Raw genomic sequence first — 24,917 nt, 5'->3', positions numbered from 1 at the left:
GTGTGCGGCTTTCGCCGACCAGAGCGGTAAGAATGAGTCAGAGCAGCCTGCGCACTCTACTCCCAGGCCCCAGAAGAACAAGCGGAGTCCACACCACTGGTTACGTTTCAGGACGTTACACAGTACTATCGACTGCGAACACCCACGTATCGCCAAAAGCTCTTTCGGAGCCCTTGTAAAAGGAAATGCACAAGCGCTCTCATCGCTCCCTCGGGCAGGGTACGCTTGTTATGGCCCGATTTCAAAACGGTGCTTTGGGTATTTATTTAATGCGTTAGAACCACAGTAGTTTGTATGCCTTTATTTCGGTTGTGAGTCTGTTGATGGTCATGTAGACACGGTAAGTGGTTATTATTTTATTGGTTGTTCTGTGGCTCGCGGCTGACTGCTAGCGACACTGGGCGAGAGGCTTATAAGCGGCAAGAACGCGAAGCTTGGAGCATGTTTTAATGGAAGGAGGCCGGGCGTTGGCCAGAAACTGGTGAGCAGGCGTTTGATTAGTTGTTTATTACTAGTGCACCTGTAATTGGAGCCACAGGGAGTTCGCCTTTTTCCCCGCACGGGGCACCTTGAGTATTCATGGTGACGGTACTGGCGATACCGCGGACCCCGAGCCCCCCAACATAAGCTGGGACCTACCGTGGTGATGTGTTTTTAAGGTGAAGGGTAGAAACCTCTAACGGTGGCCGTCGGAGCCTTGGTCAAGCTCCGGCCGATGGGCTCCCTGCCTGTCTACCAGGCAGGGAGCTCCGGGACCTCTTTGACTACCAGGGTAACGTCAAAGGAGAAAGTACCCCCGTCTCCCTGCTTTTATACATACTGTATGATATTTTCTCAAACCCCCCCTCCAATGATCGGCCTCCCAAAAGAGGCCGCACCAAAGTACTTGCTAAAGAGAAGGCAGAACATTTCTATAAACATCTTGTAGTTCATTCCACAGGGGACACCCCTGTTGTCAAGAAGTCAGTCATTCTTTTGGCCAAATGCATTGAGTCTGTTGTCGGCTCAGACTATGATGCTAAGAAGCTTTCATCCGGTGACCTACTTGTTCAAGTAAAAAGAAAAAATCAAAGCGAAAACCTCCTGAAACAGACCACGTTGGCTGACCTGGCTGTTACTGTGACTCCACATAGAACTCTCAACTCCTCTCAAGGTGTAATCTCAGAAAAGGAATTACAGTCTTAGACAGAGGTGGAACTTCTTCAGGCGCTTCAACCTCAAGGAGTAACCTCTGTCAAATGAATTGTAATCCGTAGAGCAAATGAAGAAATCCCAACAAAGCATCTTGTCCTAACATTTGATTTCACAACCCCACCTGAAAAGGTCAAAGTGGGCTTCCTAAGCTGCAATGTACGACCATATGTCCCTAATCCCAGACGATGCTTCAAATGCCAACGATACGGCCATGGAACTCTATCATGTCGAGGAAAGCTGACTTGTCCTAAATGTTCTAAGTCTTACCATTCGTCGGATGACTGTCCAAACAGCACAGTGAAGTGCCCGAATTGCAGTGGCCCACACGCTGCTTATTCGCGAACATGCCCAAATTCAAAGCAGAAAAAGAAATTCTACAGATGAAAGTAACAGAAAACATCACCTTTGCTGAGGCACGCCAAAAGCACAAGCTGCTTTCGGCCACATCTTATGCAGACGCTGCCCGCCGGGGGCTGGGGCGGCGTTTGGTGAGCACAGCGACACAGCGCAGCCTTGCTGCTGATGTGTTGGTGTCCCAGCCCCCAGCTGAGCAGCCACCTGCTGCCTCTACAACACCTGTAGAGGCTGCGGAAACCCCGTCTCTTGCTGGACTGCCTTCGGTAGTCCAGCGGTGTCAGGACTCGCCCAGTGTGGCGACTCCAGCAAATGTGGCGATTGGGATCGCCGCTGGGAGCTCTGCCGCTCTCACTGTTCCCTTTTCACCTGCCCTAGGGACACCTGAGGTCAGGGAGATGGAGACGGGAGGGCCCACAGCAGCGCCCATCCAAGCTCCACCGCCTGCACCGCCCGCGGCGCAGGCAAAGAACACCCGACAGAGTACCAAGTCAAGGGGGCCCAGTCCACTGGGCACCCCCTTGCCTTCAGATGACAACATGGACGTCGAGCCCTTCCGGCTTCCATCCCAGCGGAAGCGCCCTAGTGGGATCCCGCTTGGACTGCGGCAGTGTTGTATATAGGTGCGCAACAAAAACGGCACTAAAAATGCTGGACCCGGTGCTGCATTTAGGGGTACGCCTCGCATGCGGTGCTTTTCGCACTAGCCCTGTCCAAAGTCTCTATGTAGAATGCAATAAATGGCCCCTAGATCACCAGAGGGTGTACATGGACGTTTTATATGCCTCAAAAATCATGTCTATGACAAATCATCCTTTTACTCCGACCATTAATGATGCATCCTCACAGCAACTCTTTTTAAATCGTCCATCAATCTCCATGCCGTTTCATCTAGGAGTGCGAGAAGAAGCCTCTTAGCTAGAAGTCTCGTTTTCAGGCATTCACAGGACGCCCATCATTGATTCAATTCCACCATGGCATCTCCGCCCTGTGTCATGTGACCTTTCTTTTATGCAGTTTTGCAAGAACAGGTCACCAAGGATTGCGATTCTGCAGCATTTCTTGTTTGTGCAGCATAAGTACCGCTGTGAAGAGTTTTACAGCGATGCGTCCAAGACTGCAACTGCTGTGGCTTGTGCTGCGCATGGGCCAAACTTTAACGTCAGTAAAACAATGAACCTTTGTAGCAGTATATTCACAGCGGAAGCATACGGTATTTTAATGGTAATAAATCACATAGTCCAACATCAAATCGTAAAATCCATCGTGTACACGGACTCTCTTAGCGTTGTACAAGCACTTGCATCAGGAAAGCATTCTAAAAACTTTGTCATCAATCATGTTTTTAAGGCTATCATGTCTGCATATGCATCAAACCTTCAAATAACTTTCTGTTGGGTTCCAGGGCACTCTGGAATTGCCGGGAACGAAACCGCAGATCGAATGGCCACTGCAGCTACACTCTTGAATACAATGGACATAGCAACAGTACCATACACAGACATGAAGCCACACATCAGACACCAACTTCGCAACAGATGACAAACACACTGGAGTGAACAAACAGATAACAAGTTACACGTTATTAAACCACGCTTGGGACCATACACCACTGACACACGCAACAGATACACAGAAGTTGCCCTTGCTAGGCTACGGGTAGGGCACACCCATGCGACGCACTCGTATCTGCTGACGGGATCTTCTAGACCCCAGTGCAGCAGGTGCGGAGATGCCCTATCCGTGGTGCACATACTAATCACATGCAAGGCACTTCACACAACACGACGCAAACACTTCCCACAGCTATACAGACTACACGTCCCACCACACCCAGCGTTTTTCCTCTCTGATGATCCCATGTTTTCTATCAAGTGCGTTTTTAAATATTTAGAAGAAGTTCAATTTTTAGACCTCATTTCATACCACGCGTGATCTCTCCCTGGCCCTATACACCAGCCATGCTCATTGTCGTTTTGTGATTTTACTTTTGTTTTTGCTGACTTTTCGTAGTGTTTAAGGTTTCACCCCTCATATACGACTATTGTTTTGGCGCTCTTTGCCCCAGTTGGCCTTGCGCCATAAACATCCAACCATCATCATCATCAGTTTGCCTTTTCTTTTTGTGCAACTTCTGAGCCACGCCTATAAGAAAGGCAGCGCTGACAGACGCAGTAACTTTATTTCGCCCCAGCCGCGATGATCACGCCCCGACGTCTTCTTCATCGTCCGTTGAGGTCTTCCATGACGGGTTACGTCTCCGTCTACGTCGGGATACGAGTCTCGCAGGGTGGACCCTAACGCTTCTCGCTGGTGACGGAAAGGGGATGGGTTGGGCTCGGAATCACGACAAGCTCGCATAAGCTTCACGGTTCTTTTTGGGGCTTCTCGTTTCCCGGACGAACCAAGACGCAATCCAGCAGTGCTTTAGGTGTGTTGTGTACGACGGGATCGGCCACCCTAGAATCCCTCCCCTCTATGCTTTTATCACCTTTTTAATCTTTACTTTTCGGTACACTATTATATTCTCCCCACTATATTCCTACCCCCGGGACTGAGTTGAGAATAGCTGAACTATACTGATGAGTTCAATATTAACCCTACTCCATTTCATTGCCGCCTTTCTTAAAAAATTCAGCCACGACACCTGGCATGCTCTTACATGCCCATATCGGTGTTCTCATGCCCATATCAGGGTTGAACCGGATCTGGGCATCCTATTTCAGAGTCGCTCGAGAGATGAAGAGAGCAAAAGAGCAAAAGAGAGAGAGAGAGAATAACTTTATTTCGAATCAACTTCGAAGGGGAAATGTAAATCCTCATCCCTTCAAGTGGCGGCCAGGGGCCCATATGCCCCAGCTGCACCCTCGGCCAGCTGGATCACTTCCTTCTGGATCTGGGGGTCTGTACGGAGCAGTGCGGTCTCCCAACTCATTAGCCCGTTATATCTAGCGATGAGAGGATCCTTTCTCATTCATTTATTGCTCTACGATTCTATTCGCGACGTCGTCCTTCATGTAGAAGGGGTCAGCTTGTGCTATTTCATGTGACACCATGGTACTGTCGGTTGGGGTTGGGTAGGCCCAGTGCTAATGTCAGAGATCTGCCCTGGCTTTTTCACCGCATTTACAATGTGCGTCAAGCATCCCGGGGTAGCACCGGTTGTATAACGCTGGATTTGTATACCTGTTCGCCTGAAGGAGTCTCCATTCCACCGCCTGCACCTTTATAATATTTTGTCCGCCAGCGGGCATTAGACCCGGGGGCTTCTGTATTGGTTAACTATTTCCCTACACGTTACCAGACGACCGCTCGAGGATGAACAGGGCGTCGAGGGCAGATCTCCTCCCTCGTCAGCCTGTCGAGTTCCCTCCGACCGTGTCGGTGACGAAGCTCCTAGGCGCCGCCGTCTCCGAGTGCACCAATACGCGCGGACTCACAGCCGCAAGCTCAGATAATTAATTCTCGAGCCGCTTCGTGAGCACGTTGATTGCCCGTGAGGCCAGAGTGTGCCGGCGCTTTTAGCAGAGTAAGGGGATTCATGTTAAGTCTAGTATTTGTACTCTATGATAGAGAGACGAGCACCTTTGTAGACTCAAGCGATATGCGACCTTCGGCGAAGTTTCTAATGGCCGCTTTAGACACACTGGAAATTGCGACCATGTTGGTGCGAGCTGTTACATACTTCTATTCTATTGTCCATGCGGGATCAATGGTGGTGGCCCTGTGAAGGGTGAGTGGTAGCGGTGTGCCGGCGTCCAGATGCCCGTCGGCGACTTTACCTCTAATTGCTAGAGCGATGGCGACCTCCTCGCCTACCTCGGGGCTCGCCGTCAAGACCGAGCCGGAAGCGCCCAGGTTTGCCTCATCATTCACCAATGCTGCAGCTATTGCGTCATATCTGCTCTGCGATCTTTCCGTCATTTACTATTCCATCGCGTGCATGTCGTAAATTATGTTTCCATTTGTCCTGCCCCCGTTGGGCTCGCGCTGCGTCTTTAGAGCTGCCGCTCTGGCAGTTCCTTTCGCAACATCCCTCTGCGGGTGCATGTTTGCTGGGAAAGGGAGAATCTTCAGTAACCGTCTCACCGCAGTCAAAGAGTGTGTTGCTCTCCAAAACTGCGAATCGTAGCGGACGCCAAGAGAAGCTAAGATGTGTCCGCCCGTACGGCTCATCGAGAGTCTCCGCTGGCGCTCTGCGTTGTGCTTCAATCAATTCGTCGACCGAGTTTTTCAGCCTCATGGCCGCAAAGTTTCAGTCCATGTCGTGGTCGGTATGCCCAATGCCTACTTGTAGGCACTTTTCATCGGCCTATCTACTTTCTCTTTCTCACTTGAGAGCATATGAAGGAAAGGCACCATGTACGCCATGCGACCTTACGACGAAAGCTTGTACGAGCCTAAGGAGATTCATTTCCTTCATTCCCCAAGGCCGATGGGCTATGCGACAGATGAGTCGGCACGTCTGGTGCACGCTACGCTCCAGCGCATTGATGGCCTCTATGTTGTGCCCGTTTTCGCTCGGATTCTGATACCCAGAGCCATGGTACTGTGGACTACGGGAACCTTCAGTCCGTCGACCCAGAGTTAAATATGAGGGCTTCGCTTAGCTACTTCTATCCCGATCTTTGTTTGCCTTGAAGGATTATAACGGGAGCTCGGATTTCTGTCGCAAGCAACGCGGACTACTCGGGCCAGCGTACTCTACTAACACGTCCGCGGCCCTCTGCAGTTGCTCCTGGACCTATCCATCGCTACAGACTCCGGACTACCACATGGTAACGTTGTCTGAATACAGTCTGTGTTCCAGCCCCTCTATGTAATATAATATGCAAGGAATCCCGATCATGGCCGTGTTCAAGAGTATCTGGAAAAGGACGGGGCCCTCAAGCGCGCCACTGCTCCCTATCTCCATAACATTCGATTCTACTCCTGCCCATGACCAAGAGTGCCGTTCACTTCGAAACGAATTCCCTAACATAGTTTCAAGTCCTGGTGCTGACCCCCAGGCTGTCTAGACTCTCCATAATGGCCTCGTGCTTGAGGCTATCAAATGCCTTCGCCAGGTCTATACCAAGAATGGTTGTGGTGTCTAACGGCGAGTTATCGTCATATGCATCAATATCGTCGAGTTACTCAAGCCAAGCATTATATGGGTGGTAGCCCTTGAATACAGCGCTGCAGTTTTGTTTTTGTTTTCTTTTTTGCTAAAGCCACTGAGTTAGCCGGAAACTCGGCGGTCACGGTCCGGCACGCACTCATGAGCACCTGGAATTTGGTCGGTATTTTTTCCTGCAACCTCGAACTTACGGCCAAAAAGAACAGCTCCGCTGTTAATAGCAGACATAGTCGCAGTGGTGGGGAACGAGCGGGTCGGAAGCTGTCGGTAGATTAGCGGTAAGAGTCGATGATGATGATGATGGTTAGAGTTTTTTGGCGCAACGCCAGCTGGGGCAAAGAGCGCCAAACAAAAGTATCTAAAATAAAATAGTGGCTACTAAAGCCAAAACAACAATAAAATCAATTAACGGCAATGGTGATGGCTGGTGTATAGGGCCAGATTTGATTATGCATGATCGGAAATGAGGTTTAAAAAATTCACATCTGACAAGTACTCACACACACGTTTAACGGAAAACATGGCATCGTCACCCAGAAACTGAGATGGATGTAGGGGAATATGTTGTCTGTAGAGTTCTCTGAAGTGTTTGTGTCGTGTTGTGTGAAGTGCCTTGCATGTTATTAGTATGTGCACTACGGATAGGGCCTCTCCGCACCTGCCGCACTGGGGTCTAGGAGATCCCGTCAGCAGATACGAGTGCGTCGCATGGGTGTGCCCTATCCGTAGCCTTGCCAAGGCGACTTCTGTGTGTCTGTTGTGTGAGTCAGTTGTGTACCGTCCCAAGTGTGGCTTTATTACGTGTAGTTTGTTGTCTGTCTGTTCGTCCCAGTGTGTTTGCCATGTTCTGCGCAGGTGCTGTTTTATGTGAGGCTTGAGGTCTGTATATGGTACGCTTGTTATGTCGACAGTGTTCCTGAGTGCAGCAGCACCGGCCCTCTCGTCCGCCAACTCGTTCCCAGCGATCCCAGCGTGTCCTGGGACCCAGCAGAGGAGCAGCCGATGCTTCTCCGCATACACCGACATGATAGTGTTGAATACAAGATTAATTATGTGGTTTTTGGGGGGTTTATGCGATGATAATGCGCGAACAACACTCAAAGAATCTGTGTAGATGATAGAATTGGGAATTTGATTTTCAAGGATATGTCGTACAATCAGTAAAATTCCGTACGCTTCTGCTGAAAAAATTGTTGTGTGCACGCTCATGGTTCTGGCTGCATTGAAATTTGGACCATGAGCAGCGCACGACACCATAGTGGAGGTTTTAGAAGCGTCACTGTAGAATTCAGCACGCGGGTATTTGAACTGCAAAGAAAGAAAGTGCTGAAGTATTGCAGCTCGCGGTACCCGATTTTTGTCAAGCTTTATAAAAGAAAGGTCACAGGACACAGGGCGAACTTGCCAAGGCGGTAAAATGTTTAAAGAGGATGACCTGTACACGTCTAAAAACGAAGCACTCAGATCCGAGGCTCGCTCTCTCGCTCGAAGTGAAAAAGGCGGAGTAATGGACGGGCGATTTACAAACAGCACAGATGTGGATGTATCGTTAAGGACAGGATAAAAAGGGTGGTTATTCTGAGATGAAATTTTAAAAGCATAAAGCAAGTCCATGTACGTTCGCTGGTTCTCAAGGCTCCACTTATTACATTCAACATATAGACTCTCGACAGGGCTAGTGCGAAAAGCACCCGACGCAAGCCGTAGCCCCAAGTGTAGTACTGGGTCAAGCATTCGCAATGCTGTTTTACTCGCCGACCCATATACCACACTGCCATAGTCCAAACGAGACCCAACCAAAGCAGTATAGAGCCGTAGTAGGAGTTCTTTGTCAGAACCATACAAATGATGGGAGAGAACCTTCAGGATATTCATTGTTTTAAGACATTTTTGTTTTAGTTGTTTCATATGAGAAATAAAGGACAGTTTTTCATCAAGAATTATACCAAGGAACTTGTGTTCTTTTTTGACCGGAATCGAGACACCATTCAGTTTGATGTCTGGATCTGGCCTGATCCCACGCCTTTTGGAAAACACAACACAAGTGCTCTTGACTGGGTTCAGCTTAAAACCGTTCTGATCTGCCCAGCCTGCTAGTTTGTTGACACCAAGCTGGACTTGGCGTTCGCACATTGACATATTGCATGATTTAAAAGATATTTGCACATCATCTACATATATTGTACAGGAAATTGTTCGTGGCAACGCCTTTCGAAGTGAGTTCATCTTGACAATGAACAATGTGCAGCTCAAAACGCCGCCTTGAGGCTCGCCGTTTTCCTGCAGGAAAACATTTGAAAGGGCAGTGCCAACTCTCACACGAAAGGTTCGCTCCGCCAGGTAGCTACGAAGTGTATTAAACATATTTCCAGAGACACCGAAGGCTTTTAGGTCGCAAAGTATCCCGTATCGCCAAGCGGTATCGTAGGCTTTCTCGAGATCAAAAAACACCGTAGCACAAAACTGCTTATGGACAAACGCATCCTTGATATACGACTCAAGGGCGACGAGTTGGTCGTTTGTGGATCGCCCCACCCTGAAGCCGGCCTGGCAGCTCTCGAGAAGACCATTGAACTCTAAGAAGTACACAAGTCTCCTGTTGATCATCTTCTCGAGAAGCTTGCCCAGGCAGCTTGTGAGGGCGATGGGTCGATAACTGGCGGGAGAAGAAGGGTCCTTACCCTCCTTCAGGAACGCCACTACAATAGCCTCCCTCCAAGATTTTGGGATGTGCCCCGAAAGCCATATGTTGTTGTATAGGTGTAGGAGTGTTTCAAGAGTGTCCGGGTGTAGGTGTTGTATCATGGTGTATGTAATCTTATCTGCGCCGGGAGCTGAAGGTTTACACGTGCTCAGTGCAGCCCTCAACTCATAGAGTGTAAATTCAGAATTGTAACCAGATTTTGACCTGTTATTGTCATGCAGGGACTTCTTTTCACAAGTATTTTTATGTTTCAGGAAAGTGTTTCTATAGTGTGCAGAGCTGGAAACGTGTTGAAAGTGTTGTGCAAGAGTGTTAGCCTGGTCTTCGAGTGTGTCCCCTGTTGTACTGACCAGGGGCAGGCTATGTGTATGTTGTCCTTTAAGTTTACGTATTCTTGTCCATACCTTGTGTGCATCTGTGTATGAGTTAATGGATGTAAGGAAGGTGCGCCAACTCTCTCGTTTTGCCTCACGGCGCACACATTTGCCGAACGCCTTGGCCCGTTTGAACAAAATGAGGTTACCCGACGTGGGGTACCGACGAAGGATACCCCACGCCTTGTTCTGGGCCTCTCGCGCCCGCCTACAGTCCTCATTCCACCACGGCCTCCGCTGGTTGCGCGGGGCACCAGAGGCATGGGGAATGGACCTTTCGGCGGCGTCGAGGATGTGCGCCGTGAGGAGTTGTGCGGCTTCATCTACGTGTAGGTGTCCTATGGATGTGTAGTGTAGTTTGGATGTCTCTGTAAATGTATTCCAGTTAGCTCGTGCTTCATTGAACCTACTATGGGAAGAAGGACTGCATGGGCCTTTACCTATGTATGTAAGTGAGGTGGGAAAGTGGTCACTGCCATATGGATCAGTTCCCACACCCCACTCGACAAGGGGAAAGAGAACTGCGGAGCCAATAGCCAAGTCAAGACATGAGTATGTGTTGTGTGCTATGTTATGATATGTAGGCTGTTTATTGTTGAAAAGGCATGCTCCTGAAGATGTAAGGAATTTCTCTATAAGGCGACCTCGGGCATCTGTGCGAGAAGAGCCCCAAAGAGTGTTGTGAGCATTAAGGTCGCCTGTCAGGATGTATGGTTCGGGCAGCTGGTCAACCAGCGCCTCGAAGTCAGAGCTTAAAAGTGAAACATCAGGAGGAATGTATATGGAGCATACCGTCAACAACCTATTAAATATTATCAAGCGTATTGCTACAGCCTCAAGGATAGTGTTCAGAGTGACAGGGTGGCAGGCTAAGGATTTCCGGGCAATTATGGCCACACCGCCAGAAGAGTGTGTACAGCCATCCCTGTCCTTTCTGAAGACCATGTAACTATTCAAGAAATTTGTGTGCTTGGAATTCAAATGTGTTTCCTGAACACACATTACACTTGGCTGATTAGCATGCAGTATTTCGTATACATCGTCAAGATTTTTAAGAAGGCCTCTACAGTTCCATTGAATTATGTTTTCTCTTCCCATTATTTAGTGTTAGAGCTACTGGAGTGTGTGTGTTTGTTTATGTGTTGTCTTTCGGGGCTGTGACTCTTGGATTGGGCTTTTTGGGCGGCCTATCTGTAGGCTTGGACGACGGAGGCCGCTCCTTGCGCTGCGTTGCAGGCAAGAACGGCACGACGTCCATCTCGTCGTCCGATGTCCTGGGTGTGCCCGTCGAACCGGGCCCCCCGGACTTGGCCCCCCTTCGGGGGCCCTTCGTTTGACCCGCCACCGCCGCTGGTGTCGGGGGCACCAGAAGTGGCCCGGGCGGTGCGGTGGTGGTGGGAGCCGGTCCGGGGCCCGTGGTGTCCATGGCACCCTCCAACGCACTGGACGATGGGGAGGCACGGACGGGAGCGGCACCGGTCCCGACGGAAGAGGTTGCCACCACAACCGCTGCTGCCTCAGCAAGCGGCGTGGTGGCGGGTTGGGCTGCCAGAGGCAACCCAGGGGGGGCGGAGGGACCAGGTCAGACTCGCTGAACTGGGTCCCTGTGGAAACCAAACGCCGCTCCGCCCCCCGGCGAGCTGCGTCGGCGTACCTCCCCAGAGGGAAAGAGGCGAACCTCTTCCGCGCCTCTGGGAAGGTGATGTGTTCTGTGACCTTGAGATTGATTATTTTCTTTTCTATTTGGAACTTTTCGCATTTCCTGGAGTAGGCCGCATGTGGGCCCCTGCAGTTTGCACAAGTGAGGATGTCAGAATTACAGTTGTCGGTGGGATGGTCCTGCGCGGCGCATTTCGCACACGTTGTTTTGCCACGGCAAGAGGTTGTACTGTGCCCGAACCGCTGGCACTTGAAGCAACGGCGCGGGTTCGGAATGTAAGGACGAATGGAGCATCGAATGAAGCCTGCATTTATATATTGTGGAAGTGCCGAGCGGTCAAAGGTCAGGATAATGTGTTTGGTGGGGATTATCTTGTCATCCCTGCGCATCGTGATGCGCCGCACAGCTGTGACGCCCTGATCCTTTAGACCTGCGAGAAGGTCTGCATCTGTTTCCATCAGGAGATCTGTCTCAGAAATCACACCCTGGGAGCTGTTTAGGCTCCTGTGGGGCGTGACCCTGATGTCCAGATCATGGATGCGGGTTTGTGCAAGAAGAGTGTGGGCTTGTTGTTCAGCATTGACTTCTACCAGGATTTCTCCGGTCCTGAGCTTTTTAGCTTGATATTTGCCACCTATGGTGCTTTGCAGAAATTTAGAGATCAAGAATACAGACATGGAAGCGACAGGTCGTGCTGAGTCAGCTGACTCAATCACAAGAAAACGAGCATAATTATTCGAGGTTCTTGACAAGACAGTTGTTGAAAGAGGTGGGTACGAAACTTCGGTGCGGCCCCTTTTCGGGGGCCGATCACGTTTTGGAGGGGGGGGGGGTTTGGAAAATGCCATATGACACAATGGAAAGCAGGGAGACGGGGGTACTTTCTTCTTTGACCTTACCCTGGTAGCCAAAGAGGTCCCGGAGCTCCCTGCCTGGTGAACAGACAGGGAGCCCATCCGCCGGAGCTTGACCTGGGCTCCGACGGCCACCGTTCATGGTTTCTAACCCTTCACCTATAAACACATTGCCACGGTTGGATCCAGCGTATGTTTGGGGGCTCGAGGTCCGCGGTATCGCCAGTACCGTCACCAAGATTGCTCAAGGTGCCCCGTGCGGGGGGTAAGAGTCGAGTGAGAGATGGATGATGAGGTGGAAAAGCGGTACGCTCCAAACAGTGTTTGGGTGAGAATGTCCCCGTGTGTGTGCAACCTGTCACACACAGTGAGAAACCTGTTACACTGTTAAACGTGTGCAACTTGTTACGTAGTGCTGCTTGCATGACTGTATGACTGTAGTCATACAGTCATGACTGTAGTGCTGCATGACTGCAGCATGCTGCAGCATTGCATGACTGTAGTGCTGCTTGCATGAACAAAAAGAATCCAAACGGAATGCAGTGAGGTTTAAAATTTTTAGTTTCAAAGATTTGGGTGAAATATTATCCTAGAATTAAAATAAAAACTAATAATACCTTAAAACTTGTTCTAGGTATGCTAGTTACAATGAAACTGCTGCCCTTTTTTGTTAAAAAATCAATTCACGCACACTACCAAGAGTGAACTCGCCGTGCGGCAAAAGACAATGGTAGCAAAAAACAAAGCGGCCAACGTAGAAAATTGTAAGCCTAAATTCTTGGTTGCTTAGGTTGACATTACTTAAGCTTCGGTTTTTGAGCCTTGAATTCTAGGGGAAAACACAGTGGAAAGCCCCAAAAACGCCTGAAAGAGCCAAGATGGCATCCAAATAAGACATGAGTATTGTAGGGACGCAGCCCCTACGAGCGCCCGCGCAGGGTGATTACTGTGAAGTGTGCGCGTCGAACAGCGATAGTGGCGTCAGTGCGTCATGAGCCCATGCGCGCGTGTGTGATGAACACTGAGACGGGACAAATACGTGTAGTGCGCATACAACCCGGAACATGCGCACAACCAACGGAGTGGCGTAAAAGCGGCGCTACCAGGAGCGCCGGGGTGGGGGTGGGGGGGTGGGGGGGGGAGTGCGCACTGGGGCACACGCGAGAGCGGCAGCTTCCGCTGGCTGAGGACGGGACCGACGGGCGGCCAGCCACAGCAATGACGCCCGGACAGCGAGGAGCAACCAGCGTCCGCGGCGGACGCTCTTTACCCGTCGTCGGCACAAGTGACTGATGACATCGTCGTGACTGTACAGCACCAGGCCGTACCTTTCTGAACAAGCAGTGCTTCAACTGCCGCAATGTTGTCTTTACGCGCATGCTAGCAGTACTACTGTAACAGTGGCTCCAAAGTTGCTTCCTTTGTTTTTTCCTTCCTTTGTTCTCCCGGAATAAACCGGTGACTTGTTCTCATGTGGATTGGCGTTACTTTGTCGGGCGGGTTCGGGCTCGCGAACCCTCTACGTTCCTTCACTGGCGCCCAACGTGGTTTCTTTCTTTATTTCTTTTTTTCTTATTGTCTTCGAGCCTTGACTCGTCCGGCGAGCTACACTGCCGCCCGCACGTGGGAATGCTTGCAGAACGCTTCAGAACTGTGTATGCTTTGCTCGGGTCGCTAACCTTTTTTACACAGAAGTCACCGGTGGATTCGGCGGCAGAAAAGACTTCCGTGTCTACTTTGCGAGCATCACTCAGAGAGCGGAGAATGCTTCCAACCGTCTACCGCAAGCCACCGCTCAACGACGACGCTGGCGTGGAAAGGAACAGCCAAAAGCTGCGCAACAAATCCTGTGAGTGACGCGCCACAGAATTTGTGCTCTTCGAAGTGTAACCACTGTTTTACCATGCATGCCCACTTAGGAGCATCTTTTTCTTTCTGCGCCGGTCAGAACGTCTGTATTCCAGGCAGTGTTGACAGTATTTTGCAGCTACAACTACGTCGACGGCCGAGAATGCTGTTCCTGCGTTAAGCGAAAATGCCTCCGTACGTTTCTCGGATAGTATTGCGCAGGCTGATCCGCTTTCTGACAACACAAAGCCAATTCTCGACTTGATGGCCCAACTGATAGAATCGAAAGCTGAGTTTGAAAAGCAACTGTTGGCGCTTCAGACTAGCAAGCTTAACACTGAGGCGTTATTGTATGATTGGCCGCCGCAAGCTCGTCAATGCAACTGTCACTGCAGCTCGTTGTTGCAGTTAAACTTGGCCGTGCCAACGTATACAGGTTCCACCGACCAGAAGTCTGTTTTCGACTTTTTTTATGAATTGTCGGACTACCAACAAGCCTTGGCAATTTCAGATAGCGTGCAGATTAGCAGGATCTTGCCAGTTGCTTTGCGGGCGGCAGCCAGCGTTTGGAGATGTCACCAGAAGCCATTCGAGGACATGACGGACTTCCAGGAACGCTTTAAGCTGGAGTTTCTACCACCTGGGTATGTGTACCGAATCAAAGACGAACTTCGCGCGCGGACACAGGGAGAGGGCGAAAGCCTTCGGGGATATGTGCGTTCTATGCAGGACTTGTACGAGCGGGCTCAACTGGCGGCACCCGAGGCGGAAAGGGTTTTCCGGGTCATCCGACAGTGCCACCCCAGGTTCCAGCCGTACTTGCGGTCCCGGTGGTTCTCAGACTTTGAAGACCTCGCCAAGGAGGCCACAGCCATACAAGCTTCGCTAATGGCCACGGAATCCTACCAACCTCCGCCGCCTAAAGAGGCTTGCTTAGAGGCTCCGTGCGTACACCTACCGCACACCACCAGGGCTGGACCAGCGGAGGCCCCGAGCGAAGCGAACAACGTAGCGAGGAAGGAAGGCGGCGCTGTTCATATGCGCGGGGCTGGACAACCTGCAACCGCAGGAGAAATACCACAAGCGAGTAGCGAGCATTCATGTCAAAGGTTGTTGCAGCGCCAACTCACCCCAGCGGTGCGGCGCCACCGTGGGAGACGGTTGCAGCGCCAACTCACCCCAGTGGTGCGGCACCACCATAAAAGATAGCTGCAGCGCCAACTCCCCCCAGCGGTGCGGCGCCACCGTAGGAGAAGGTTGCAGTGCCAACTCACCCCAGCGGTGCGGCGCCACCGTGGGAGATGGTTGCAGCGCCAACTCACCCCAGCGGTGTGGTGCCACCGTAAGAGATGGTTGCAGCACCAACTCATCCCAGCGGTGCGGCGCCACCATTGGAGATGGTTGCAGCGCCAACTCACCCCAGCGGTGCGGCGCCACCGTGGGAAATGGTTGCAGCGCCAACTCACCCCAGCGGTGCGGCGCCACCGTGGGAGATGGCTGCAGCGCTGGCTCACCCCGGCGATGCCGCGCCCCCGTGGGAGATACTTTTCAAGCGCCGACTCAACCCAGCGGTGAGGCGCCGTCGTGGGAGCGCCCGTTCGGCCGGAATGACCACAGGCAAGTACCTCACAGTAGGGAGACATTTCCTAACCATTGGAAATCCATCTGTGGAAACATCAGCAAGGAAGTCGTGCCCAAATCACCCGAGTCGAGCAACAAGGAAAGGCAGCAAGCGGCTTTCTACCAGACCGTGTACTCAAGCTCTGCGAGCTCGGAGGAGCCAACCCGCCCAGACGCAGTGAAGCCGACAGGGACAAGCGACTATGCACTGGTATTCTGGTCATCCTACCACCCAGCGGCACGCTGTGCACACCCCCTCGCGCAACCAATCGAGATACGCCACTCGAAACTGCGGCGAGAGTCGGCGCATCGCGGCAGGCAGCAGTGCACAAACCCGCAGACGCAGCAGTGCAAAAACCCACTGCCACCAAAGCGGCCAAAACGGCCGCCTAAAGCTCGGCGCGGATGGCGGGTGCAGGAGCACAGCCCAAATTTCACACCAACTGTCTTCGAGCATGCCGCACCCTACATGGACGACATGGAAGGCGAGAACTTGGTGCAAAAGGCGAAAGAAGGGCCTCCAGCGAGCAACAATCAGCGCATGGTGAGCTGTTGGCCCTTGGCCCTTGGCGGACAGGCTGCAAGCGTGGACAATGCACCTTTCATTACAGTCAAGGTAGCCGGCCTGATTATACCAGCCCTACTGGACACTGGAGCAATGGTTTCTGTGTTTGGAGACGATGTCGTAGAATGGTGCTACCCGAGGAAGATCAAATTCCGCCACGTAAGCACCAGTATCAGAACAGCTTCGGACCAGGTTGTCCCGATAACATCGGCAGCGAGGCTGACGGTAATCGCAGATGGTCTCAAACACAGGCAACGTTTTTTGTACCTTCCCGGTCTTTCCTGTCCAGCCATTCTGGGCCGCAATTTTATGGCCAGGACAGGGCGAGTGCTTGACGTGGAGGCTGGAAACTCCTGCTACGGCCCAGGAACGCCGCTGAACAGCTTTGCAGCAAGACCATCGAATCTCTGTCAGGGTTCCTGACAGCGGAGACCACCCCCGGAAAGGGTGAAAATGGTTTGCAAACAATCTTGATGTCGTTCACAGGACCACCAAAGGAACAATCACGGCTCGCAGCAGTACTACAACCCTTTGCAGCAACGTTCACAAAATCTCCAGGTATTGTGAACATTTTGGAGCACCACATCGAGACGGGAGATGTGCGTCCACTACGGTTCAACCCGAGGACCTTGAGCGTCCACAAGCAACCACAGCTGGACGGAGCCCTGTAGGAGATGGTAAATACATGAGCGGTGAGGCCATCAAAAAGCCCTTGGGCATTTCCGATTGTGCTGGCGGATAACAAAGATGGCAGTGTCCGCATGTGCGTAGACTAAAGACGCCTAAACGCGATAACCACGACAGATTCGTATTCCTTTCCATCTATCGATGCGGTTATGTATGCGCTAGGTTCAGCAAAGGTTTTTACCACACTTGAGTATAGTAGAGGTTTCCTACAGATCCCTGTAGCGGAAAAGAATATCGAGAAAACAGCGTTTACTTGTACCAGAGGGTTGTTTGAATTCGTGAGGCAGCCTTTCGGTTTGTCAATTCCCCCAGCAACTTTCCAGCGCGTGATGGACATAGTGCTAGGGGACGCGACGTTCAACTACGCGTTGGCGTACATGGATGATGTGGTTGTATTTTCAGACAACCTTGAGGATCATGTTGTTCATTTGCAGACTGTGTTGGAGCGCATGCAGAACGCAGGCCTCACAGTAAACCCCCGCAAGGTACAACTGGCTGCCAGCAGGATCGAGCTCCTGGGCTTCGTTGTGGACCAAGGTTCAGTCCGGCCACACGAAGAGAAGCTCAAGGCGATCTTGCAGTTCCCGAAATCAGAGAACGTGAAAAGTCTCCAGCGCTTCCTGGCTATTGTCGGCTTCTACAGGCACTACATTCCGAACTGTGCGGACTTGGCACGGCCCCTCCATCAGCTGCTAAGGAAGGGCGCTAGGGGGTCATAACCGCTTCGGAGGAGCAGGCGTTTTAGGCACTATCAATAGCAATCGCCGACACCACAAGCCTGCGGTTGCCAGATCTCAACCGCCCCTTTGTTGTCCAAACCGATGCAAGTGAGTACGGCATAGGGACTGTTTTGCTACAGGAGCATAGCGGCGAACTGTACCCTCTGTCATTCGCCAGCCGCACTCTCTCAGCAGCCGAACAGAACTATTCAGTGACAGAAAAGAGTGTCTTGCTATAGTGTTCGCCCTCAAAAAGTTTAACATGTACTTGGATGGCGCAGATTTCACGATACAGACTGACCACCAAGCACTGTCATGGTTGTCACGGCTTCAGAACCCTGCAGGTCGCCTCACACGCTGGGCGCTAAACCTGCAGAAGTATCACTACAAAGTGGAATACAAGAAGCGCACCAGCAACAAAGCCGCGGACTCCTTGTCTCGCGCACCCCTACCAGCACAACAGCAACCGGAACCCCAGGTCTTCGCGGTTACAACGCCTGCAGAAGCCTGGGGAACCCTGGTAAGTCACCAGAAGATGCTTGAAGCGCATTCGGGAGTCCATTACGGCCGCGGAGAACGACGATACTACGGCGGCACGGGCCCCGGACTACGACTGCTACGTCCAAAGCCAGGACGGCTTGCTACTGCGGTACATCCAAAGTGCAGATACAGACAGTGGTGAGTATCCCTTTCGGGTATTCGTACGAAAGTGCCTAAGGCGGTCTTTTCTGGAATATTACCACGACACCATCCTCGCAGGTCATAGTGACGGACAGAAAACATTCGAAAAGCTATGCCGCGTTGCCACATGGCCTCGCGTGAGAAAGGAGGTAATGAAGTACGCCCAGACATGCCTAGTTTGCCAGTCTGTAAAGCCAAGAGGAGGTAAGCCACCTGGCCTCATGAAGTCAGTCGAGAGCCGCTCCCTTGGCAGATCGCTGCTTGCGACGTGATGGGTCCATACCCAAGATTGGTAAAGGGCAATCGCTACCTCCTTGTGGTCACAAGATCATTTCTCCAAGTGGGTCGAGCTGTACGCGTTACGTAAACTTGATTCAAAGTTGATCTGGGACAAGTTGTTGGATACGTTCACCCGCTTTGGATTCCCGGAACAACTCATAACGGATAATGCGACGTACTTCACCAGCAAGAACTTCGTGGACACTTGTTCGGTTCTGGGCGTAGTACATAAGAAGACTACTCCGTACCATCCACAAGCCAACTTTTACGGAACGTGTCAACAGGAACTTGAAGATGATGCTGGTGGCCTTCACTGAACGCCACAAAGACTGGGATGCTCGCCTCTCAGAAATGGCGTTTGCAACTAGGACTACGGTCAATCGCTCGACCGACTTTACACCGGCAGCTCTGCTGTTTGGCCGCGACCTGTGTTTTCCTGTTGAACATTCATTCAGTGACCAGGTCGAGGTACGCCCTCGCACTTATGTTAAGTATGTGCAGGATCTTTGCAGCAGCCTGAACGAGACCATTCAGGAGGCCAGGCAACACCTGGATTTGGCACGACTCGAAAAAAGCCAGCAGTACGACAAGGGACGCCGCCGGGATGAGTTTTCTGTCGGGGACCTGGTACCGCGCCGCACACATCCCTTGAGCGATGCAGCAAAAGGGTTTGCTGCTTCTCTGGCTGGCCGATGGGAAGGTCCTTATGAGGTAACAAATCGGCAATATCGGCTGACTTATCGCCTTCGCAACCTAAACAGAGGACGGGATACGGGTCCCGTACACATTGACGACCTCAAGAGATATTACGAACGGCACTAGGAAGAAGAAATATAATCTTGTTCATATTCTTCCAGGATGCCCTACCCGCTGAACGGTACAGCAACATGGCTCGAGCGGGGAGACCCTCCTAAACCCGCATTCATCTCAAACCCACTGGAGAAGTCTTCCTCTACGGCAGCCCCAGCGCTTCTCGGACAACTCAAGGGAGTTGTCCGGTCTTGGGGGAAGGGGAGTGTAGGGACGCAGCCCCTACGAGAGCCCGCACAGGGCGATTACTATAAAGTGCGCGCTTCGAACAGCGATAGTGGCGTCAGTGCGTCATGAGCCCGTGCGCGTGTGTGATGAACAGTGAGACGGGACAAATACGTGTAGTGCGCATACAACCCGGAACATGCGCACAACCAACGCAGTAGCGTAAAAGCGGCGCTCACAGGAGCGCCGGGGGGGGGGGGACCGACGGGTGGCCAGCCACAGCAATGACGCCCGGACTGCGAGGAACAACCAGCGTCCGCGGCGGGCGCTCTTTACCTGTCGTCGGCACAAGTGACTGAAGACATCGTCGTGAGTGCACAGCACCAGGCCGTACCTTTCTGAAGAAGCAGTGCTTTAGCTGCCGCAATGTTGTCTTTACGCGCACGCTGGCTACTACCGTAACACTGCCTCCAAAGTTGCTTTCTTTGTTTTTTCCTTCCTTTGTTCTCCCGGAATAAACCGGTGACTTGTTCTCATGTGGATTCGCGTTACTTCGTCGGGCGGGTTCGGGCTCGCGAACCCTTTACGTTCGAAGGGCGTTCCTACAGTATGTATCTGCTTCCCTCTGGGTATGGAAAGTTCTATAAGTGGAATTGTAGCGCTCTTCCGCGTCGTACGTCAGCTTTAGGCTCCGCGACAAATCCACAAACCACTTTAAAAGTTTGCTTTCATACATGCATGTCGGCTCCGGGGCACTACGACACGGCATTCAGTCTCAAGGTCTACTAAAACCATAATAGCTGCGAAGTCTCTGGTGGGCTTGCCCAGGTTTCGCACGCAGGCCCAAATTAAACCACTCTCCACTGCTGGCGAGTAGCTTAAATTATTACAAAACAGTACCTTACATTATTACAAAACACCTTACAAAACAGTACGCAATCGCTGCTTTTATATGGCTGCTGTACACGTACAGCAAAAAATATTCTATGCATTCCAGGCCCTTTTCTTTCTATTTCTTAACCTCAAGAATTCAATGAGGTAAAATGGCTGTTCCTTCGAAAAATCGTAAGCACCGCATGATGGGCGCGTAATAGTTTAACAGCACAGCTCCAGTTCCAGCGTAAAACATTACACAAAAAACCAAAACAAAAAACAGAGCGCACGTGGGCGCGCGCCTCGTGGGAAGCGACCACGCCGCCTAGGCTTGAGTGTGGGCTCTCCGCCACGTGGGGAGCTCACACAAAATACCAAGCACACATGAGCATGCGCCTCGTTAGGAGAACCTGGTGGCGATAAGCTCGACCTTCGAGAACACTCTGCTCAGCGTTTTAAATGCGAATGCATTTATTAGTCGGGGGTTGTCTTGCGTCCATCGAGCGGCGTGCGCCTGCATTCCTCCAGCGCGAGCGCACGTGAGCGCGTGCCTCGTAGTTCGGCCACTGGTAGGCGACTCTGGCTAGTTTCGGTTTCAAAATTGGGGCGCTCCTAGCGGCAGAGTGCTGCGGCGTGGCCCTTCCCTTTCTCTGAGCGTTTCTTTCTTTCCACACCGTGCATGCTTCTGCGCCTCCTCACGCATGCGCAACAGCTCACCGGCGCAATTTTTTTTCTTTCTCTCGGTGCGCGCGGTGGGCCAGTTTGTTGCGTGCGTAAGCGAGCCGGCGTGCGAAGGGTTGCACGGGTTGCATAAACGCCTCCACGGGCTGAAAGTTTCGCTGCATTATAAAATATATTAGAATGTATTCTAAATATGGGGCCGCGGAGGAAGGAGCGTCACCAGTCCTGCGCAGCTCTGTGGTGCAGCAACACAGGGCGAAACAGTTCGGCCAAGTTTCTCGTCTTCTCCAAAGAGGTAAGCAGATCAGCTTCGTACAAGTTATAGTAATTTCCAAAAAAGCCGACCGATGGCACTCTTGTGTTTTCAAAACACTGCGCGCATGTAACGTGAAGTTAATGAGACATGTCAGTCGTCTTGGAGTGGAAAGTAATGTGTAAATATATCCCAGCCTTGCAGGTACAAAAAGTTTTAATAGAAATAAATGCGCGTTCGGCGCGCACACTTTTCCTCATAAGGTGAATTTGAGGCGGCATTGCCGTGTTATGATTGCCCTAGAAACTGCTTGAACGTCGATTCAGGATTCTTATCAATGTATTTTTATTGTTGTTCCCTGCAGTGGGTTTGAGTCTTGGTTGGGGCCCCAAGTCGAGGAAGGTTTGAGAGTTCATTGGACGTTTCCTCTGGTGAATCTCCTCATCCCCTCCAAAGTCATCACGCTGCATTTGCTCACAAAGAAGGCAAGCTCAACTGTACGCGCTTCTTGTCATTGACTGCGTACCTATTACCACGGCGATTGTTGGCGTGGGGGTGGTGTGCCCTAACCAATTCTCCCTGTACCATCTTCCTCCAAAAACGGATATTTGCGCCAAAACTGCTGCCAAGCGTTGCTTCAGTGCTCCGAAAAATCTGGTGTAATACCGTGGTGTCCAATACCATTCGATTTGCACAGGGAGCAGTGGAAGGCCAAGCCGAAATACATGCGTTGTCTGCAGCTGCCATTGCAAGCGTTTCGCTCATTAAAAACAAAAAGAAAAACAAAGTTGCATTGCCGGCTTTGCTCTTCAATCTAACCTACGCGCCCGCGCCTTGTCATCTTATCGCGAGTGTCTTTGCTGTTCCATAGTTTAAAGGTAGAATCGTCATGCCGTATCGGACAGGATGGATGAGATAAGAGGCGTGGCCCAGACACGAGCTAGAGAGTAGCTTGTGACAACCTAGCCGATATCTGCAAATAATGAACACGGTACATTCGGCTTACAATACCGGAACGCTTTTTTTGTCTGCGCGTCTTCTCCCCCCCCCCCCTGGTAATGAGACTGTTCACGGGTCATTAACCGAAAAGACGGTGCGTTCGATTTGTATTGCAATTGTATTCTGTCGTGGTTGCGCATTATTTTTGTACGCAGATATAATCCAGCAATGAGTGGTCAATAGTGCGGTTATTGTGTTGCAACATTTTTTTCTCGCGGCATTTTGTTGGTGTGAACATGATTTCTCGGCAGTGTATGCAGGTTAATGGCCGGGTTAACGCTTTCTTTCAGAGTTTGCGTTAACTGGCCCAAAAGGCAGGCCTTGAAGCATACCTGTGCCTGCTTTCTTTTATTTTATACGTTCCCGATTACTGTGTCTCTGAACTAAAACGAATTTCTTGAATGTCTAAGAATATTCCAGTGTCGAGGTGAGCCCAAGAAATAAGTATGCATTGAGTGGACCTGTCAAGTTCTTTTCTTCTGCCGCCGAGGTGTGCGCGAAAAAAATCTGTATAGTGACTAAAACTTTCGAAGTTCTTCTTGCGTAATCAATTATTGTGTACCTAAATGTGTACCTCGCACGTTTCTTTCCTATTGTGCAATGTTGTATGCCTAAATTTGCATGTCATAATTTTGCTTAGAGTTCAATAGTGTGTTCATAACATGTATGTACAATATATGAGTGTAGTGCATGTTTTTTTAATGACTTCGAATCAAAGATGTCCTCATATGAATTTTAAATAAAAGAAAACCGAAAAGAATGTTTGTGTAACGCTCCAATTAATATCGCCACGAAGACAACAATTCGACACCAGAAAACGCATTATTACCTACACGTTTTCTTGGTTTAATTATTAAACGCGTCACTGCACACACATACCAAAGGACGGGCAGCGGCCATTCCGAGGCATCGCCGCTGCTCGACCAACTTTCGCGCCTGGTGCCATTGCCGAGCGGCCCATGAGCAGCGGCCGGCGCGAAAGTTGGGCGGGCTTCGGTTGCTGCGGCCGGCGGCCGGCAGCCCGGCCCGGCTGCCGCGGAGAAAATGACGTCAGCAGCGTCTGCGACGTCACCAACCTCCTTTCTCCCCTCTCCACTCGTTGCCATGACGATTAATGCAACGTTTTTCCGACGCCACGTACCACTAGGTGAGGATTTGGCGCTGTTGGCACGAATTACGCGGGACCATGGTGGATGCTAAAGAGGCCGCCCCGTGGTTCGGCCTTCGTCGCCGTCGTCGTCGTAAATGCGAATGCATTTCTTAGTCGGGGGTTGTCGGGCTCCGTCGGCGTGCGCCCGCAGGTGTTATCTCTCTGCGCTCAATGCCGAACGCATGCGCTTGAAGCGAGCTGTAGTAGTTTGCTCGAAGCGGCAAGGACGGCGAGTACTGCGGTGTTAGTCTCGTGTCTAACGTGTATGGGAACTTGATATCGCACGCCGTTGCCATGTCTCCCGTTCGAGACACGTCTCCGTACAAGGACTTGTACACCCTTGCCTACACCGGAGATGGAGTCTTTGTGGTGACCGTGTATCTCGCGCCCAACCTCGCTCGAGACGCCGTTGCCGCGCAGCTGGACGCGGCTATGGAAAGTGTGCGCGTGCGCTCCAAACCCTCTGACCCAATAGTCTTGGTTGGCGACTTCAACGTTGACGTGCGCAAGAAGAGTGGCGAGTGGTTGGTCGAGTACTTGCAGACCAGGCACTCTATGCATTGTCTCTCTGCCGGCTTCGACACGTGCCCCACTACCATTTACGGGAGTTGCATTGATCTGGTCTTTACGCGAAACTGTGACGCGCGTATGCTTCTCAAAGACCCTTTGACCGTGCACTTTAGCGATCACAAGGCCGTGATTGTGGCCGTCAGGTACAACGATAACACAAACAGGTGCTGATGAATAAATGATTACGTTCACACTCTCGTCATTAATTACGCCATTACTCGCAACACACTCATCGGTGCACCCAATGCATTCGCATTTCTGCACGATTCCCTTCGGGGAGGTGCGGGGGAATTTTTTTTGTGCGACCTCTCGCATGCTCTTGTCCTCGCCAGTTCATGTGCTGTGACCCCTGAAGTGGGGCGCACAGATGCTGAGTTCGCGCTGCAGACGCCGAATTCGCGAAGCCGGTTGCCGCAGGTTCTAGAGCGTGATATCGCGGTTCTCATTGGGAGAGATGTGAAAGGCCTGCTGGAAAAGCAATCCCGGCATGGCAGTCATGCAGAACATTCCGCGGCGAGTTCGGAAATCCATGGGAGGTGGAACAGCTCGGTCTCTGACGAATCAAGACCGCCGCTAGCTAAGCTGTTTCTTCACGATTGCGCCACTTGTTCTAGCTGCGCGATTTTCTAACAGCGAAGCTGTTTAGCAAATTGTAATTTTTGGTGTTCCCAGGTCAAAATCCTAAGAAATTGCCGAGCGCGAGCATGTGAGCGCCAGCACGAGAGCCCGGGCTTCGCTGCGACCACCCTCAGCTAACA

The sequence above is a fragment of the Haemaphysalis longicornis genome, unplaced genomic scaffold (assembly GCF_048455015.1).
Source record: "Haemaphysalis longicornis isolate Haplotype H1 unplaced genomic scaffold, Haemaphysalis longicornis Haplotype H1 scaffold_8, whole genome shotgun sequence".
Taxonomy (NCBI): Eukaryota; Metazoa; Arthropoda; class Arachnida; order Ixodida; family Ixodidae; genus Haemaphysalis; species Haemaphysalis longicornis.
This window is presented reverse-complemented; position numbering follows the sequence as displayed.